This window comes from Phasianus colchicus, chromosome 5, assembly GCF_987193195.1.
Source record: "Phasianus colchicus chromosome 5, bPhaCol1.hap1.1, whole genome shotgun sequence".
Taxonomy (NCBI): domain Eukaryota; kingdom Metazoa; phylum Chordata; class Aves; order Galliformes; family Phasianidae; genus Phasianus; species Phasianus colchicus.
The window spans coordinates 49,315,217-49,336,211 of NC_143440.1; the positions used below are offsets into that span (position 1 = coordinate 49,315,217).

Genomic DNA, 20,995 nt, shown 5'->3' on the forward strand with positions numbered 1-20,995 from the left:
CCCAGAGTACCAGTTGAGAAGGAACACAGACCAGAGGACACATGAAGTTAAAAAAGCTACACATCACCCACTGCAGCCAGGACTCTACAGCTCAAAAGCTCCATTTGGCAATGCTCAATGAAGCCACCTCCACCAGAGAGCTCATGGTTCAGTTAAACCTTGCTATACACATTTCACAGATGGGAACTACAATATGGAAGAGCTAACTGACTCGCCTAAGGTTACACAAGAAGTCTGCTGTCAACCAAGTCCAACAAGGCCCAATACAGCACATTAACCACATTCTTTCATGTGGTGACCAGTCTGAGGCTTCCAAGTTGTTGCTATTTTGCAATACAAAGCCACATCCTCAAGCCCCTCCTCAGCAGGTGTCCATAGCAGCCCCCAGTGACCAAGTCTCACACAATGTCTGTGAGGAGTTTGGAGGTCAATACCCCTTTATTCCCCACTGCTGGTGAAGCAGCCCCTCAGCCCCAGACTTCCCCTCACCCCCAGCTTACCTGCTGGCTGCAAACAGGCAGGCAGCTGTTGCCATAACACGAGTTACTAAGGAAATAGAACAATATGTTATCAATATCAAGTGCTGGGTGTGCACAGATAAACCAGCTAATTTCATTATGGCTGAGGCCACTCCTTTTGTTCTCCAGCATCTCCATAACCCACCTGTGAACAAGTGACTTTTCTGTGGCTTTACACCTTACCATATGCACAAAGCAGAGGCACAGAAAGACTTCTGGCCTGCAGAGCTTCCTCATTCCTGCAGTCCAGCATTGCAGCAGGCTGCCCGGAGGGACTGCAGTCTGCGTAGTCGAGGTTTTCCAGACCTAAGAGAACAAAGCCCTGAGCAACATGCTCTAATTCTGTGGCCAAGCCTCCTTTGAGCAGCAGGTTTCACCAGACACCTCCTGAGGTCCTTTCCAGTCTGAATTACTTACTGGCCTATCCTGAACATTGCTCTGCCTTCCAGTTTTCCCTCACCGTCATCACCGTAAGGCAGCAGCACAGGCAGAACTAGAGCATCTCAGTCTTTCTTTTTTTTTTAAACCACCCCTATGGGCAGCACATCCTTCCCGTGCTGCAGCTCTGCGCACACATAGATGTCATAACGCATGCTCACAGCTCCTAACTCAGCACAAAACAGCAAAATTTGAAATACAAAGGCAGGTTCTGTAAAGCCTTGTCAAGAGAAATAAGCCCAAGTCATTCACAGAAATGGGGCTGAGTGCAGTTGGCCCAGAGTTAGAGAACGAAGACCAGAACCTCAATCTTAACACTGGAGTTACTCAAACAAAGCTCCATCATTCTATGATTCTCAAACATCACGCTAGGAATATTCCCAAATTTACAGCCAATAGGAAATTCCAATATTAACTTAAAAAATGAAATTCAAATATTTGATGGATTTTTTTTTTTTTTTTAAGTGTTCAAAACATACGATGCAATTGAGTCAGTAAAAAAAAGGGCAGCGTTATAAGAAAAAACTGAAAATAGTCGATCTGCAAAGCTCCTTCCTTGCTCTAGGATATTATCCCACACTCCTACTCTATTTTACATGTATTTGCCTGGAGCTGCAGGCAGGAAAGATTCCTCCCAGCAGCGCCTACCATACACTGAACTCCCCTACCTACTGCTCAGAATTCTCTGCAAGTTGGATGGTTTTACTGACCTTGCAGGAAAGAGAGGGTTTTCCCCTCTCTTTTTGTTAAACAAAGTTTTAAAAACAAGCCATCTGAGTGCTCACGTTCTTCCAAACAAATTCACACGCACCTTAAAATCAGGAAGAGGAAATAACCTAACTTGTGAAACAGGCTGGGATTTACTTTATTTTAATTATTAAAAATGAGAGTGTTAATTTCAGAGCCTTCAATAATTCAGTTTAATTACCCGAGAGACAAAACTGCCAGGCTGAAAGCTGTAAAATATATATAAACAAAACAAGACATATCAGCAGCAGGCAGAATGACTGAATCTATTACCACGTCCCCAAATAAATGGCATGCTACAGAGCCCTGGCATGGCTGCAGGTAATAAAAGTGACACCAAGCGTTTTTGGAGGGAACAATGCAAGCAGTCCCACATTCAGTTAGAAGCAGGTGACAGCATCCTTTCTCCCACTCAATTGTGCGTATTCCCATTTTTAAAGATGTAGCCCTCATCCCCTCCAGATCCTTTGTGCAGCACACAATGCTCCCAGCACAGATGGCACTGACTTGCCAGACAAACTGCTCCAGCTAATTGTTCGTCCCGGCCACGAGCAGCGGGAACGGCGGGAGAGCGCGTGGAGCAGCGGACCTCACAGCCACAAATCATCCCATGGCAGGCATCTGCCCCGGAGAGCTGAGGGTTCCTCTCTCACAGCTCTCCACACAGCACGCAGGGGCAAGAAAAGCCTGGAGAAAAAAAAAAAAAGAAGCCTAGCCTAAAAAGGCTCATACACCAAAAAGGGTTGAATTAGTCGTGACAGTGACAAGACCGGCATCTTTACTCTGCCTTCCATGGGAAACCTCTCAAACACAAAGGAGTGCGTCCCACTCTTGCCGTGAATCACCGCCTCCCTCCGTGCCAATCACAGCCCCATTCTCACCAGTGCTTCCCAGCGTGCCTCTCTTGTTGCCAGTGCTGCTGAAAATGGACCCTTCTATTTGATGTAATTAATTTATTTCTTCTCCCAAGCACATTTGGGGGAGGGGAAAGAGATGGGAGCGCTTCAGGAAAGGATCCCAAATAAATCTGCATCGGCAGCTTGTCGCCAAACCGCTCCCCAGTAAAACAAATGCCAGGTTGAATTCCATAAGGCACTGACACACCATTAAACGCAGATTCCTGCAAATAGAAATATCATCAGAAAGGTCACACAGGTAGCAAGGGTAACCTTGTGTTCCAAGCAAGGCAGAAGAACCCTGCCCTGCTGCACCCACTGCTCCCACATCTAGGAGAGGCACTTCTGATGCTCCACACACAGAGAGAGATGGGAAATCTATACCCTCTATTGATGGCGCTGTTATGGAATTCAGTAAACGGATAACATGCTCAGTATCTACTAGAGTGAATATAAAAAACAAAAAGAAAAGAAAAAGCCTAAGGCAAGACTAATATTAATACCCAGCCATGTCACTCTCAATTAAGTTCATATCTAATGAGCACATTTTCTCCTTGCGCTATCCATTGATGCAATGGCCAGTGAAAAGCATAAAATGCTTCCACTGGAAAGCAATGATCTGTACTGGTGAATGTTGAACCAACCAATTATGAATTTTTTTTTTTTTTAAATGTAACGAGCAGGGTTTCTATGGACAGTAGTCCACGATGCCAGAAAATGTCTGCATCCACAAAATGTCCAGACACTTCTCACAGATTGCAACCACTATTTGCTATTACTTGATTCTCTATCACTATTACCATGACTAATATTTGTAACTATGTAACATGAAGAATATCAGGTGCACACTGACAGCCATGTGCACTTGGTACTGCATTTGCATTGCGATTTCCTGTTTTCCACGAACATCAGCTGCTGTTCCAGACTGCACAACGTCTGAAACTAAGCGGTCAAATCTATCAAAGCAGCACTGTTCATTGCATGGAAGGATGCAATTTTGCTTTCTGCTATCCACATCAACCTATGGGAGAATTGTATTGTTTAAACAAAAAAAAAAATTCTATCATTCTCAAAGAGCTCATCTCTTCCCACTGTGAGAAGAAAGTACAGATCTGGGAGCACTACTCCACACAGAGAGCAGAGCAGAAGCTGAGCCCATACGGCATCATGGTGCTGCAGCCAAGCCAACAAGTCTTGACGTACCACTTCCCTGGAGGAGCTGACGTTACGCACGGATCCAGCACCACAGCCTGCATTCCCACAGGCATCCAGCCCTGGGTTGTGCTCTCTGACAAGGTAACAGGCACACCCTCCGAATCATTTTAATTAAAGCTGCATGTAAGGAGAAGCTGACCCTCCTTCCCAAGCCAGTTCACTTCATAGCCTTCATCACATTAAGCTTTGGATTGAAGATATTAATGAAATCCACCTAAGTTTGCATGGCTGGAGATTCTTGGAGATGACTCATGGCTCTGAGGCACAGCAGAGAGCCGCTTTGTGTCACCTCTCTGCCTCGTGAATCTCCGATACATTTCTCACACTCTTCTTCCCTTTTTTCCCCCCAAGGAAGAAATCATTAAATTCCAAGGATGCTGCTCTCACCCCCTCCAAAAATGCTCTGGAGCATACAAACATCTCCAAGAGGACCTCCACATCTCTTTTGTGTGGAGGAGGCCCTAGAGACCTGCTTCCCACCGCTGCACTGCCATGGCAGTGACCTGCCCTTCTCAGCAGGGAGAGCACACTAACAAAGGATGCTTAAACCTAAAGCATACATAAAAAAACCCATTCCTACCTAGTGACAGATCTATTCTGCAGCAGCAACCTGGATGCAAGCTTTGAAGCCAGCCTGTCCTGTCCAGATAAACACCTGTGTCTATACTGCTGGCCCAGCTTTCTCCAGAGTCTTGACCCACCTCCATCCAGCACCTCATCATTTGTATCTCATCTTTCATCTCAAACCAACAATCACAGGCCAAAGCACTAATCCCAGTGGGATGGAGTAGAAAGATCATGCTGACTGTCCATCCTTCCTTCCTCTCTTGCCAGCATTTTCTTACTCCTTCCTACTTGTCCTAGGCACACTAGTTGTTTCAAGGAGAGAAAGAAACACACTCCTAAGGTGCAGTTCATTTCACCAGGATTATAATGCCTCAGGTGAATTCTCAGTGAGGATTCCCCCAGAAGTTAATAAACAACAAAATAGTAGATCCCATTTTCAGGGTGGAACTGTAATTGCAACAGAACAAAACAATATCTACCCCTGGGAGAAGGGCAGAAGGAATGCTCTGAGTCGGTTCAGCCTCTAAGAAATAATTCTGTTGTTTTAGAATTACCCATCTTTCAGAAGTCAGCCAAGCAGAAGTGATCCTTTCCAAACCTATCTGCTCTGTTAGCACTCATTGCCTTTTAGCTAGGTTTCAAAGGAAGGAAGGCTGCAAAGGAAGAGGCTGCATTTTCAGAAGGTGTTTGAGCCCCACCTAGCCCCCACACCCACATACACACACTGTGCTCTGATACAATCAGGTATTACAGCTTCAGCTCTGCTAAATCCAATTTATCTGCCAGGTCATAAATCTTGCCACGTATTGGAGCAGAGGCTCAGTTTCAAGCTCCAAGAGATGCTTCTCCCAGGTAATGAATGTCCCAAATAGGTTAGTTTAACCCATGAGCAAGGCCGAGGGAAACAGGCAGAGTTGGCTCATTGGCATGTGCAACTTGAAATGGAAAGTCAGCAGATGATCAAGACCTAAATGTTTAGCAAATAATGAGGAAATAAAAAAAAATATTTGTATTCAACAGTTCCACAGAGTCTGTAAAAACACTCCAGGGTCAAATCTGCACGCGGATTGTTGAAGGATCAGTCATGTGTTATGAAATTCTCCCTCCAAAACACTTAACTTTTAAGACTACCTGGCAGAGACAAAAGACCTGGTAGGAAATCAAATCTGTTTCACAGGGTAATTATGTTCCATCCCTTAAAGCTGTTGCCAATACTGAAGAAGTGGGAAATTAGGATTATCGCCTCAAAATGCTGCAGAAACAACCCTGTGTTCTCTTGCAACATCACCACCTGGCAGCCTTGCAGGGCTGAGTGCTTGTACAACGCCCAAGCCTGGCACAAGGCCCACATGTTTGGGGAGGGGAAGGCACGGAAGCAGCAGCAGACAACAAACAGAGCGAAAAATGCAGAGAGGCATGAGCCTGAGATCTGGGAAATGGGCTGCAGGGCTCCTTCACCCTTTTCTTGGCCAGAAGTTATGCCACTTTGGAGGTGGGCTTGATCCTCCACGTCAGCTTGCTGCAATGTACCTGTTGGTCATGTTTTGGTGGCTTTCTTTGCTGAGGTCCCTTTGCTATGGGTGTGACTGTAGGAGGCTGTTAGTGAAATTCCTAGTTATTGCAGGACAGTAGCTTTCAGCAGATTGGTGAGAGGAAGGAGAAGCTTTGCCGATGAAGAACACCTGCTGGGTAACTGGCCACTCCCAGGCAATTGTGTTCTGCAAGGTCTATTTTGAGCCCAAGCCTAAATTGTAAATTCAGGACTGAGGACGCTCCTCTGTCTTGAAAGGACCCTAAGAAAATAGGAGTGATCCCTTGGTTGGTTTCTTTGTATAAGGTCTCCCACACTCACAGTCCAACAACCTTTCTTATGAAATCAGCTGAAACACTGGAAGAAAAAGAAAATCCTGAAGCGATGGCAATCTGCTGAGTTTTTAAGGAAGCCAAAGTTGAGACACTCTCTGGAAATTCAGGTAACTCACTGCACAAGCCGAGAGGAGAAATTAAGTACTCTGCTCCCTCCCTTCAGCCTCCTCTTTTTTGCGTTTTATAGGTAAGACAGTAACAATGAAAGTGCAAGTCTAGACTACAAAAGCAAGGACCTGCTGATACACACTGCACACAGGACAGACACACATCTCTCCTGTAGCCCTGCCAACAAACTCAGTCCAGGTTGAACACACTGCTGTAGCTTTGACAGCATGCTGGGGCACGGGAACCTCAGAGGCACCAAGGAGGTTTCTCCCACTCAGAGGCCAAGCCCCCAGTGCGTACATGTTGGTTGTGCTGCTTTGCTCAATAAACTTGTTATTCTCTGTGGAGGCTGACACACTGAGCTCCTGGTGACCAGCAGACGGCCTCTACCAACTCCTCCCTCTGCTTAGCATCAACCTCACACAGCCAGCTGGTTTGGGGCATAACGCTTCAAAAACAGCAGCAGATTGATTTGACAGTCCACTGGGGAACAAGACTTCTCTGCAGCCTAGAAAACATGACCTACAAAGAATGACTGAAGGAACTAGGTTGTTTAGTCTAGTGAAGAGTGAGGACATGCATGATAACTATCTTTAAAATACACAACACGTAGCTGGAAAGAAGTGAATAATCTGTTCTCCCTTCCCACAGAGGATCGGGATAAAGCAAAACTAGATCTAAATCACAATGGTAAAGATTTCAGTAAGAGGTCAGAAGCCTTCTAGTGGGGATGACAGTGCCACCCTGGATTTCATTGACTGGTGGGGTTATGGAATTGCTGTCTACTGAAGGTTTTAAGACTGGGCTACAGAAACATCAGATAAGCTGGTTTTGCCTGAAGGTAGTGAGCTAGGTTAGATGATTTCTCAAAGACTCTCACACCCTACTGCCTCAATCAGCAACACCAGATCACAAGTCAATAGCACAATTTTCAAACCAGCCAGTTGCACTGAGGTGCGTTCCTGATGCTCACAATTTCACCCTAAGTGTGGTCCTCCCAGGACTACTGCTCTGGGGAAGGCAGGTCTCTGCTTTCTACCAGCAAAAGAGGTGATTCAGAAGACTGTGTTGGATTTGCACACTGGATGCCACATGGAGGAGAAGGAGGACTAGAGCAGCTGGTCTTGCTTATCAGGACCAGATTTCCAACTGACAGCAGGGCTGACAAAGGATCACACCCAAGTCTGGAGTATAGCCACTGTTCTCATGAATGGCTGCCCCTCGGTTGGTGTGCACCAATACAGCCTCCACTTGTATGTGCAAACGAAGGAAAATCCAAACGAACAGTTTTGTTACAGGACACCTGAAGTCTGCAAGTTGGCTGCTGTAATCACAAGGGCTGTATTCCTTCTCCTCAGATGTGCATACATCACACAAATCTCAGACACAAAATGACAGGTAACCATCGGTGGAAAAGAAGGTGAGAGAAAGAACCAGCATCTAAGCAAACACCAACACACACCAACCTTTTGAACCCAACTCTATTAAGGACACATATCCACCTCGGCTTCACCTCAGAGCAGTTTCCAGTTAACCTGATGCACAAGGAAAGACATCAGCCCTTTCCCTCTCTTTGTGCCAAAGGCACAGATACCAGCCAGGCAGCTCACAAACAAGCCAAGCCAGGCTTCACCGATCTCCACACACAGATGGGTCCAATCAGAATTTCAGCTGAAATGTTTGTTTCCCTCCCTCAAGGATGCTTGAGGAAGCCTCTTTTCTTCCTGCCAAGGCACAGCAATGCCCAGTTCACACAGGAGAAAACTCATTTCTGGAGATTAGGTGCCCAGCCAGCCCACCAAGCCAAACCACCTCCTCCTCAAAGCTAATCTAAGAGTCTGCCTGTTCCACAACTCCAAACACAGCCATCCCTGTGGCACAGAAACACAAGTCACTACTAAAACACACATCCAGAAAGCAGGTATTCTGCAAACTCACAGAGGTCCACCTGGATTTAACAAAGGGGCACTGGGAGACAAATTTAGTATCTTATTTTAATCATTCTAAATTGTAAGCAGTTTTTCCAGCTATATAAATTCTTTGAAGCAAGTGGTTCTCCCCTAATCATCACGGTTTATATTTACATGATGAAGTGTAATGATGCATCTCAGGAATGTTACGGTATTAGTTAAATTAACTAAGACAACTCTGGCTGCAAACTGATGAATTTTAATGTGTCAACATCAAATATGAAAATGCAGTTGTGCGGGTCTCCAGATTTGCGTGACCATATGGTTCAGAATCCTAATTAATGCCTCTGGATTCCATTTCACAGAACTTAGAGCCATATTCATTCAATTTTTTTTTTTTTTCAGAATTTCAGGAAAATTTGTATTTTTCCAAGCTGTGAGAAAACACTTGGATTTTCTATTTTCCTGATAACTTCATCTCATCTCAATGTGGACCAGCAGTTTTCCCAAACCAGAGGTCAGCTGGAGCTGTCACCCTGCCCCAACCAGTCTGGAGAGACTCACTTTGCAAGAGCCATAAAGGTTTATTACTAAAAACAAACTCGTTTCCAAATCATTATGTGCTGTGAGCAATCAGACAAGCTCTCCGGGAATAAATGCAATCCAGCCTTCTGAAGCACAGTAGTTGTGACATGTAGGGATAGCACAGACCCTGAAGCCAAGCACTGCTATCAACACTACAGACCATCACAATCATATGAGTATTGACAGAAGATTTCCAGCTCCGTGGGGCACTGCAGAGTGCATGGCTTCGCAAGTTCCACTTTGGGGACAGTGATATTTTCCTCTTCCTTATCTGACCCCATTTCTTAATGATCCATATTCAACATCTTGCTCTAGGCAGCAAACAACATTTACTTGTGCTTCTCATTATTTAAACCAAACCAAAATAAAACGAAAGCACAAACCAAGTTCATTCCAAAAGATCTGGTCAGACAAACATGCCATCCGCTGTTATTTTAGAAAACATATTTCAGCGCAGAAGCTAATAATCCTTGAGTTCTACATGGCGTGAACAGAACAACTACAGCATCACTTTGAGGCTTTCTGAAATGTGCTCAATGCTTTCAAAAGCCAGGCTCATTGAGAAAAAGCTCTCTGCAGCCTTAAAATATCCCCAGAAGCGACCCTGGCAGGCACTGGTTCACGTCCAGTACGAGATGGCTTATCTGTAAGCACAACTTGGCATAGCTACATTCATGTAGGATTTCTCCTGATATTATAGAGTTACACATTTTTCACAGCACGGAAAGGAAAAGATGGCCTTGAGAGGTTTAAAGATTTAAGATGTTCCTTTTATTTTCTTTCATGAGAGCTACATATAACTACGGGCACTATCAATTTAAGAGCTCAGCTCTGCAAGAACTAAACACGCTCAGCTTCCCTTCCACTGTGCCCTGCAGGAGGAAGGTTTTAAAGCATCAGACGATGTTTGTTCCATTTCTGAAAGGGTCAAGAGGATCTGAGATTGGGATTGCCAGATCTGCAGTTTACTGAAGCACTTACTTGAGAGAATTGCTAGGAAAAAAATGACCACAAAAACAATGGGAGTGCAGAACTACTGGCTGTGCTACCAAAAACAGCATTCAAGAAGCACTAACAGGGGCCAGGTGATGCAATGCATAGTGACGAAGTGCCCCAGTGCGTGCCTGTTGTCTCTAACCTCTAAATTGAAATGCTCTGAAGTAGGCACTATTTCTTCATTGCACACTTGTCCTGCAATTACCACAACAGCCAGTCTCTGTTTTATGCTTCAGACTCTGAATATGGCCCCTTTAATCCAACCACTAGTTCACCAAATCACCAAGGCTCGTCCGCCCCAAAACACCAAGGATTCTGGAGGAAAGCATGTGGCCTGACTTGAGCAAAAAAAATAAATAAATACATCTGTTCAATTTGACAGGTTCAAACTCTCTCCTACCACCCCAAAGGATAGAAAACCAGGAAACCACTTGGATGGCCAGAAGCAAGGAACAGTTTTTGGCCTGCTTTAGCAATCCAGATCATATTAAACACTGAATCTTAGGGTCTGACAGTAATAGAACATAGGAAAACAAAAACCCCAGAAGTACTTTACAGATCATTTCTGAAGTGAAACAGCTGTATAGATTGCTTCAGCTCCTACAAAAAGACGTTACTAATGCACATACTGCATGATAAGCAGTCAGATAGAGTCGCTGAGCATTTGCTTAATACCAAAACCCCAGGAAATATATATATATATATATTTTTTTTTTTTACAGAAAGAAATAGATTCAATCCTAATCCTGCTACCAATCTTATTTTTTATTTAAATATTGCTATTATTACGTATTTGTTGTTTGCACTATAAGCCTAGTCACAGACAACACGCTTTGTCTGAGCTGCTGCTCAGACACAAAACTAAAGGTAAATCCTTCACTGCCAAGTGACTACTGAAGCAGGGACAAGAGACAGTTGGGAGCTCTGCGTGGCTGCTGCCCCATTTCAGGTTAGATTAATTGCACCAGGTACACCTGATCCTGCATAATATCCTCATCTCTCAAACTGTAACCAACCATCCCACCTTTCCTGTGGACACACCAGGGATCTGTGCGTGTTCTCTATTAGTGCATGACACCTAATAGTTATTTCTACTCTGGAAGCGCCTATGAAGTCCTAATGGGTTTACAGCTCCATTATCCCAGGCCCTGTAAAAGCAGGGAGCACGAGGTCAGTTCCCACACATGGAGGCAGATGAGGCTGCACGTGTTAACTGTAGTGGTCTCCAAAGCCCTAGGTGCCCCAGCAGAGCATTGGGCACTGCCAACAGCTCACCCACACAGCTGCACAAGAGTTTGGTTTGCAGAAGCAAAAATAAAAATGGCTTCTTAAAAAAAAAAAAAAAAAAAGTGATTCCCAGATCAAAGCAAATCTGTTCTAAGTAGCTATTAAGAAAAAGTTTGCTTTAGGTTTCACATTTGCACAGAAACAGTATAGTTTCATTACAGGAGATCTCTTTTTGGAAGTTCTGGAGCTTTCAGACTTCTGCATCAGTGCCTGTGTCACAATGGGGCAGAACATCACAGACAAATAAGGCAGCAATATGCTGAAATGCTGCCCTCAGAAAAGGAAGTTGGACATTCTTAGTCTAACAATGAAACACTATTATGGCTTGGAGAGCCATTTCCTAAAAAAATAAAAAATAAAAAATAAAAATAAAAATCCATACACAAATGCTATTCAACTCTGAGCAATTCTTAAATCTAATTGTAACACAGACAGCACAAAGTTTTGAGAACAGTCCCACAAGGAGCTCACATGCACACTGCTGAGTGCTGCACTGATGCAAGGGGAACTGAGAGGTTGGATCCTAACCCAGAAGACAATTGATTCCCACAAGCACACAGACCCTGCAGTGCATCCTCAGGCAGGGCTGCATACAAAATATGTCCATACACTCCAAGCTCAAGGCATTACATTTGACCATGACTTTGCATTGTATTTATTTCCTTTGATCCTTCTCACATTTTCTTGCCTTCCAGGGTAATTTGCTGATACTCCTCTTCCTCATCTTCATTGCTTACTGTTTCTTGCCTTCTTTCACTGCTACTTTATGCTTTACTTTTACTTTAGGCACATGCATTTTAAAAAGCACTATCATAATACGCCCATTTCTCCCTTTACACTAAAACACAGCCTCATCTGCTGCAGCAGTGTGATGGACTGGCTTCAGCCAAGTCAGGAAAGAGTTTAAACAGGCAATCTGCGAGCACAGCTGATTCTGCTTAATTAGGGATCTGCTCCATTGTCAGATCAGCAGAGCCACTAATCAGCAAGGGCTGGTCCTGAGCTGCTGAGAACAGCAGCTTCTTCCACTGGGACAGCCAGACCCAAAGGAAAAGAACGTCAGTTTTCTGCCCAAAGCAATGTCTGAACACACACAAGTTGGCATCACCAACAATGTCAGTACAGATGAGAAAGAAACAGACCCTTGCTTGCACAGATGCCATCATACTACACATGTGTACACACCACAATGACCATCTCTCTCGCCATCTGGGAATAAGCCCCAGTGATGTAAGGCACGTTCCTGCAGCAAACACTATGCCTGAGCAAGGAGTAACCACGCTGGGTAAACAAACAATGTGCAGGCACCAAACCCATAGAGGTGCGGACACGGTGCTGCAGTAACTAGCCCAAACACACCTTGGGAGGCTCCCATTTCTGCAGCTCTTGGCCCTTACAAGCATGTGAAAACAGAGCACGTTTAGCATGGCTGTATCCTCCTTTTCCCCATTATGCATCCTCACCTGGATTGCAGAATCTCTGTTGCTTTGCCATGAGCTGCAGAGACACATGTCAAAAAGAAACACCAAGGCATTAAGTGAACCAAAGCCTGAGGATTGGTGCCTTGTTTCAGATCATCTCTTTTGAGGGAATAATGGCTTATTTTTAATTAAAAAAAAAAAAAAAGCATGCCCTGGGTTGAATGAAGTGGGTCAGCTCTGTGACTTAAATTCTCTCGGTTGCAGCAGCGTGACCAGACACTTAAAACCGACACCGATAATCATTACGTTTCCCACAAGAAGGAGCAGATTATGTGCTATTACAACTTGTCAAGACATTAAGCAGATTAGCAGCTGCAGCATGTTTGAACCAGTTCTGCCAGCCCAGCTGGAGGGGAGGGCTCAGGCAGCAGGCGCGGGCAGTGCCCCTACCTCTGCTGCAGAGGTGGCCCCTGTTTGTTTTGGAGCTCCAATGTCCTGCCCACCCTGCAGCACACGTTCTGCACATTTTGACAGGTCCACATGCAAGCCAATGGAGTCCTGGAAGCCCAAGATGTGAAGCTTCATGGCATCTTCAACAAGCCTAAAGGTTATGGAAAGGTCAGGGGTCACCCTTCATTTCTTTCATTACATGGGAGAAAAGTCTCGAATGGTTTTCCTTCCATTGCTGCACAGGGCTGCACAGTGAGGAGGCATTAGAAGCGCTGGGTGGATCTCCTCTTCCTAGTTAACACTGAGGATGGATCTCTGGACTCAAATATCTGTTTTTGCAGCTCTGATGTCTGTTCTGTAAAACCCTTGGTGCAGCAGAATTAAGACTCTTTACTGCTGAAAGCAGAGATTGCCTAATCAAAGCACAAGCTAACTCTCTCAAAAGTCACATTGCTTAAGACAGCTCCAGAAGTAGCCCTAAACCAAGCAATAAAATAATCAAAGGCCTCTTCACAGGTCACAGTGCAGAGCATCGCAGGGGGCCATGAGGGGCAGAGGTCAGCCCTCGCCGTGCTGCAGCCCCCCCCAGCCCAGGCACTGCTGAAATCCAGGTCAAAGTCCTCCCTGTGCTACTGCAGGCCCCAGCACAGACAAAATGAAAACTCGGGAAGAACTCCACTATGTTATAAGGTGTCAACAGACTTTTTCAAAGAAAGGCCAAAGTCTGGTATTCTTTTCTTTAGTATGGCCCAACCCAGAGCACTATTTCCAGTCCCACTGGCAAGCTTATGAGATGGCTGCCCAGTGAGAAGTACAGCCCAGGGAGCATTTTTACAAACCAATCATCTTATCAGCAGCTTCACTGTATGAAGCTTTAAAGCAAAACAAGAAAGCAATACCTTGGCACTTGCCTTGTGGCTTCACAGAGAAGCCTACATTCCCACCTCCTTCGCTGCTGGAAAACCTCACTTTCCACCTGAGAACAGAAGCTGTGACTGAGGTATTCCTGCATGGTGGGGGAGGAGGGGAGAAGAAAACAACAACAAGCACCAACCCTTGCAGATAAATAGCTTCAAGGACTCTTCCAGGACTGCTTTGAGCACAGCATCCCCAGCACAGTGAAGGCTAGACAGGTTTAAGTCACCAGGTGGCATGGTCCAACATCTGCAGTGTTGCCCACAGCCACCAATGCTGGGGAGAAACAGAAGGTCAGGTCAGCGCTGTCCTCACAGGGTGCCACTTATTTCCATATAAAGGCTATTGAAATGCAAAGACCAGTAACCATTGCTTTGCTGCTTCTTAAGCAGTAAGGAAAAAAATCCAGCAGTGAATACAAGTGCAAAACAAACCAAACGACCTCACTTTGACTTCTTCCCCCTTCAAGCCGGCATATCTTGATTCATGGCTTTTACACTGGAAGCACAAACACACAGCCATGGTTTCACCACAGCCTTTACAAACAAGGAAGCTCTGAATTAAAGAGAAATTTCTATATACTAGCTATAACTTGCTAACTCCAGCACCCAGAAATATCCCGTGCCACCATGCGAGCGCTGCCAAGCACTTCTTTCTGTTTTTAATGCCACTCAGCAGCAAACTGCTTGTGTTCCCCCATTTGTTCTAACTCTTGAGAAACAAACAATGCACGCTCACTATTTTTAGTTGTGACCTCAAATAATACACTGCTTCAGAACATACGCTCAATTCACACATATGTAAGCACGAAAAATGACTCACAGGCAATGAATAACAAGTGTTTGACATTTAAACGTAACCTATTTGTAAGAGCAGTTAACATTTGTATTAATTAAGGCACACTTGAAGCAAGATTTTTGTTGCCATTCATCCAAGTATATATGAAAATTATCTGTCTCACAAAAAAACGTGAAAATTATACATAATTGTCTGCTGTATTTTCCACCTGAGTACCATTCAATCATAGAATCATAGAACAGCTCAGGATGGAAGGGAACCTTAAAAATCATTTAGTCCCTTCCAGACCAGCTCAGGGCTGCCCACGGCTCCATCCAACCCAGCCTGGGGCATCTCCAACTCTCTGGGCAGCCTGTCCCAGGGCCTCATCGTTCTCTGAGTAAAAAGAGATTTTGGACATCTAACCTAACTCTCCCCTTTTCTAGTCTAAAGCCATTCCCTCTTGTCCTGTCACTATCAAACCATGTAAGATGTTGGTCCCCCTTCTGTTTGCAAGCTCCCTTCAAGCACTGGAAAGCTGCAGTGGAGTCCTGAAGCCTTCTCTTCTCCAGGCTATACTAGCCTGACTCCCTCAGGCCCTAGGAGATTCCCTTCAACTCCCTCTTCATAGGAGAGGTTCTCCAGCCCTAGCATCATCTTTGTGGCCCTCCTCTGCTCCCGCATCCTTCCTGTACTGGGGGCCCTAGGCCTGGACACAGTACTCCAAGTGGGGCCTCACAAGGGCAAAGTAGAGGGAGGAAAAAGAGACAGAACACCATTTAGATTCCTCTGAGGAATTTTAATCCAATATTCTTGCTGAAAACCTCACAGAAGCACCAGGGTCTGGTACACAATGTACATTTACAAGCCCTCTGTATAAATGGATCTGCAGAGCTTTTCTCCTTCGGAAGAAAGGTAGCAGTTTAACACATCATTAGGAATGCACATCTGCAACCTCTTGGGATCCCATCCATGTCCCAGTTGTCCCTTTGGCTTCTCTGTTGCAGAAACAACTAGTGCACAAACAGGTTTGCACTTGAACCTTGGGCCCATACCAGAGCAGAGCATGCTACACAAACTCATATTCCCTCACGAGGCAAAGGCATTTTTTTGGTATCTATTTTCCATTAGTAGAAGATGCTCATAATTAATTAATTCAAGCTTACTAGCATTACTCTTGCTTTTGTAGCTGTGAGATTATTACTGGAGCAAGCCCAAGAAGGAAGGCAGGAGTGAGGCTGTCTGAGAGCAAGTCACGCCACAAGTTGTTATTTAGAGAGGCAACCACACTTCTCCAATACTCAGACTACATCTCTAACAGAAACACAGCATTTCCTAAAGAGAGCTTCTACCAATACAAATAAACAAATAATGATGTGCCTGCAACCAACATAGTTTTCAATTAAACAGTAACTGAATAAACAGCATCAGGACAGCCAGAGACCTACTGTGAGCCCTGAACCATTGCTGCATGTCTGCCTTCAGACGCCAGGTCAGATTCCAAGCACATCCTCCTGTTCAGCCTTTCCTTTGAAGCAGCACAAGCTCAGGTTTTGTTTTCTTCCTGCTGTTTTTAATGTAGGGGCAAGAAACACTGGCCACACACCCACAGCTAGTGCAGACCTCCTGACCATGGTAGGGACTGGAAGGCATTTGACAAACAGCTCCACAGCCCCAGGAAAAGGACAGAAAGCATGAAATGGATGCTCTCGAAGCTGCTTTGTATCACCTAGCTAACACCTAAGGAGGAGCACGTGGTTGCAATATTTACAAAAGGATATGTGACAAAGTAGCATACATTCATCACAGGTGCAATTCTAGTAGCAACAAATTTGCACCAAGAATCCCCTCCATCTCTGTGTGACCCAACACAGTGCCAGCCTTAAGGAAAGAAAAACTCCCCCCAAAAAAGGAAAAGCATCACACCATCGTAGCCTTATCTTTTAATGCAATGCAGAACATAGTTCTTCGTCTTAGTAGCTCTAATTATCAAGGTTTTCCACCTCAGTATGCACTATCAGATCTCCTTCATTCCAGTATTTTGAGGGGAAAAAAAAAAAAAAGAGTGCTATTCAGATGCAACCACTTCAGAGTGAATTTGTATTGTTCCTAAGTGAGCAGAGATAGTGTTTAAAAAAAAAAAAAAGAATGAAAAACAACAACCCTGAGATACCAGGCATCATTTTCGCTTCTTTATTAAGCCAAGGATCTGTTAAAGTGCAGACTTCCCCTGTGCCAATAACACCTGGCAGTACATAAGATAGTAAGGACTGTTACTGTAATGGCTTTTCCATTGAAATAGAGCAAGCATTTGACTACACTCCCAGAGAAGCAGAATGTTATTCAGCGAGGGAACACAGATACACCAAGAGGTGAGACAGGGTGAAGGCAAAGTGCAGGCAATTAGTATTTCCTTGACATAACTGCAATTTGTGAACTCACAAAAAATCCCCATGTAAACCCTCAGTTAATTTGATCCAAGTGTAAGTCAAGCAGGCCTGTTATATTTCTGCCCCCAGGAAAGCACCAGGGGCACCGATGGCTGAGGATGGAGCCTGCAGGAAAGCGATCTGCTCCCCCAGGGCGGGCAGCCCCCCCAGCACCACGGGGTCCCTGCAATCTGATCGAGATGCAGTCAGCAGAGAACCAAGGGAGGAGGAAAAACCTGCAGATGAATAACAAGGCTCTTCAAAGAGGAAAAAAAAGTTTTCCCATGGTTTAAAATTACAATCTAAACTTTAGTAGAAAGGTGATAGCGAGTGCCTTAGAGGTACAAGGCAGCATTACGTCAGCTGCAGAGCACACGCCCCAGTCCCTGTGGTATGGGAACGCAACAGTAGCCCTGTCACAGGTAATCCACTTTCTGAAAACATGCTGCTGACCTACGTGCCCAGGTGCCCCATCACATAGGTGGTCTGCTTCTTCACTAGAAGGTGGCTGGTATCTCTTCCCTTTCACGTCCTACCTCCTGGAGAGGCTCTGGGAGCCTTGCTGCTAGGCAGTCTCCTGCTTTGCATGCCTGAAATGCAAAGGGAGGGCTAGGAACAGCCTGCAGAAGGGGCAAGGAGTTTCTTTGACAAGATAAACAGTGATCGCTTTAACAGCTCAGGCACAGGACACTGCTTCTCTTGTGAATGTATTTACACTTAAATAATACATCAATATGACTAAAGGCAAGAGGTAATCAAAAGCTGACATTTCAGCTGCACGACGCAGAAGTAAACCTCCATCCAAAGTGGCATGCCAAAGGGGAAAAGCCAGAGAGACGGCCTGATTTATGGGTTACTTTCAGAATGAGCACTGGGGGAGTTTTCACAGTAGCCCTTGAGAAGTCTCTGTTTATTTGAGGAGCTCACAGGAGCACGGCCATGGCACAGGCACTCAATTCCATATCCCAGATGGAGCCAGATCCACTCCATCACTATTTATTTACATTTAGATGCAAAGGAAGGCTATCCAAACAAAAGCCAAGAGTGTCCAGCAGATAATTAAGTGCACTAATGCACAAACATATTTAGACAAGAAGGACCACATCGGTAGGATCAAAAGGCAGGCTCATTCTTACTACAAACAAACTCCAGAAGAACCCCTCATGCCAAAGCCATACTTAACAGATACCATCCTCTTCCCCATGAAGCCTCTCCAGGACAGTTTTTTTTTTTTTTTGCAGCCTACCCAGCAGGATGCTTCCTTCGAGCTGCTGACAGGGAGCTGAACCAGCCTCAGGTGCATAAGCAGCAGTGAGCAGCAGTGCACCAACAGGCATTCCAGATCCCATACACTCACTGCTAACTGTTTTAATGAAATCACAACTTATCTATTTTTACTGTTCTCTGTATACCTGCTCTGTTTTCCTATACATAAATTATTCTTTACTTCCTTCCTGAAAGAGCTATTATTTAGCAGCCTGGCTGGCATTAACTATTGTATCACATTCCCCCAGAGGTACATTAGAGCAATGATAGACTGCAATGCCAACACAAAAAAAAACACATGCACAAACACTCCCTGTGCTAAACCTTGCAACGTAACCCATCTGAATGGAAGAGGCAATATAAATAGATCAACTTAAGCCAGTACAAGGCATGGTGCAGGCAGCAGATACATTACTTCTTCCACTTTACAAAATTAAAATGCATGGGCTATAATGATAGCTCTGCTTGATCTCAACACATCCAATACTGGATGGCCAAAGAGGGATATTGCTGTGATTGCTTCATGGATATCAACAGGTCAGGCAAGGCTTGCTTCAGATTCTCCCTCTTATAGAGTACTTTGAAAGTTGTCTTTATTTAATCTTAAGTTATCAGAAGAAGCCCTCTCATCTAATCTCAAAGAAATCACACTGGGCTTTAAAACTGTCCTCCCACCATTTCGCAGCACAGACATCTAAGGTAGCGTCTACAGATCTCCTGCTGATGTTGTAAACATCAACAGAAGAAAACATCAACCAGTAAAAAAAAAAAACAACAGAATATTTTCATGTCTTGGCTGATCTGAACTGATGCACCAGCAACTGATAGACATGCACATTAAAGTAGTTGTTTTATTTTACATGCATCTTTTTTAAAGACTCTGATCTTATTTCAGCATCTCTCCCCAAAGCAGATTTCTGTGGACAACTCCTCCAGAAAGTTACACAGACTTCCCATACCCACACAAAACCACTGGTCTCTAATTAGGAATTCAACTGAGTTAGCATTATAATAAGCCCAAAGAAGCTGCCTATGGGCATGGATTTATGCAACTAAGGCCACGGTCTGGGGCTGTGGGAACAAAGTACTCTCCAGGCCAATGCTGGCTCCCCTCACAGAGGTCAGGAGAGGCTGAGTGGCCCCATAGAGGAAAGGCAAGGCTGCCTAATCCTGAAGGAAGGTGATGCACAAACAAAGCTGATGGAATAACAGTTTATACCCATAGGGAAGATATCCAAATGGCACTGGACATACATTGTGACCACAAAACACGCAGTGTACATCATTTGCTACCCATATTCTGACCACAAAAACTCAGGTAGATTTGCTCAAAGCAACAGAAACTTCCTCCTCAGCTTCACACCTCTTAATCGAGAGGAGGAGACTAGTTAAGCAGGGCTTTGCCAAACAGGGAAGTCAATGGCTTCTCTCCAAAAGCCTGGAGGCAAAAGACAGACAACAAGCCCTGGCTGGGTGGTAGGAGGGAAAACAACATAAAGCTGTGGGGAAGTTGATATGCTGGCCTAGAGCCCATTATGGACTCATCTACAGTCCAGCCTCAGCCCAGGTCCCAGTGGAGAATCTCCAAATCACCTTTTATCAAATGGGATAACATCACAAGGAGAGAAGTTCGGTTCCTTCTAGAAAATTTCTGTTTTCTGCTATTTCTTGGGAGTAAGTGTAACCTTCCATTACTTCTTTTAAAACAAATGAGGCTTCTCATCCCTTTTCACCCCCAAATACAGAGCCAGGTGTTCCAAAATACAAGTCACAACACAGTTAAGAAAGGCTAAAAAGAGAAAACTAGAGAAGCAGGAATCCCAAATGGGTTTTGCCTGAAGGCAAGGGGCAAAGACAGTGAGCAGCAGTAACTTAAGCAACATCATTTTACAAGATTCAAAAACAAAAAAAATAGGTCACCTTGTCACTATAGAGATTGGGTGGGATTAGCTTAATACCAGCGTGTCCAAATAAAGGTCAGAGAAAGCTCATCTCATCGACCAAGTTAAGAGGGTATGGTCGTTAGCAAACTGTTTTCTCAGATGATGTTTGTGTAGTTGTCTGTTGGGCCTGAAGATGAGGCCGATACCACACAACAGAGTCCAGGATAAGGAAGTTTGCAGTGGCTTCTGGAGAAAGATTTCCAAGCCATGGATTTAAAACACAGGGTTGCATGGGCTTGTCTGGATGTGCAGAGTAAATCTGCCAAACATTTCAATGCATGTATTTGTAACGTAGAATATGTATATGTTCCAATTGGAATCTCCCACATTACTGAAAGGACAACAAGCAGCAGCAGGATGCCATGAGGCCAAAGCTCCCCGAAGTGCAATCCTTGGAGGAAATCCAATAACAGAGCATACCACAACATCACACTTGCTGTGCCATCAAGAAGAGTCCTAACCCTTGACCTATGATGATTCATCTTTGTTTACAACCTCTGACATTTTCCACCACCATTCACACAGACACATTAGCAGGATTTGACCACTGCCTAAAACATCCAACAGGGATAAATCAGCATGGTCCAAACTCCTCTAACCCTTTAGCCTGGCCCACAGGAAAGGGAACCCCATCCAAAAGACGACCACGACAACTCTGAAT

At 44.7% G+C, this 20,995-nt stretch overlaps 1 protein-coding gene across 2 annotated transcripts in view; it reads right to left on the reverse strand.

Annotated features, from left to right (window-relative positions):
• The window catches only part of CCDC85C (coiled-coil domain containing 85C), a 101,960-nt gene that overhangs the window by 61,530 nt on the left and 19,435 nt on the right, over positions 1-20,995 (reverse strand). The window lies entirely within an intron of this gene.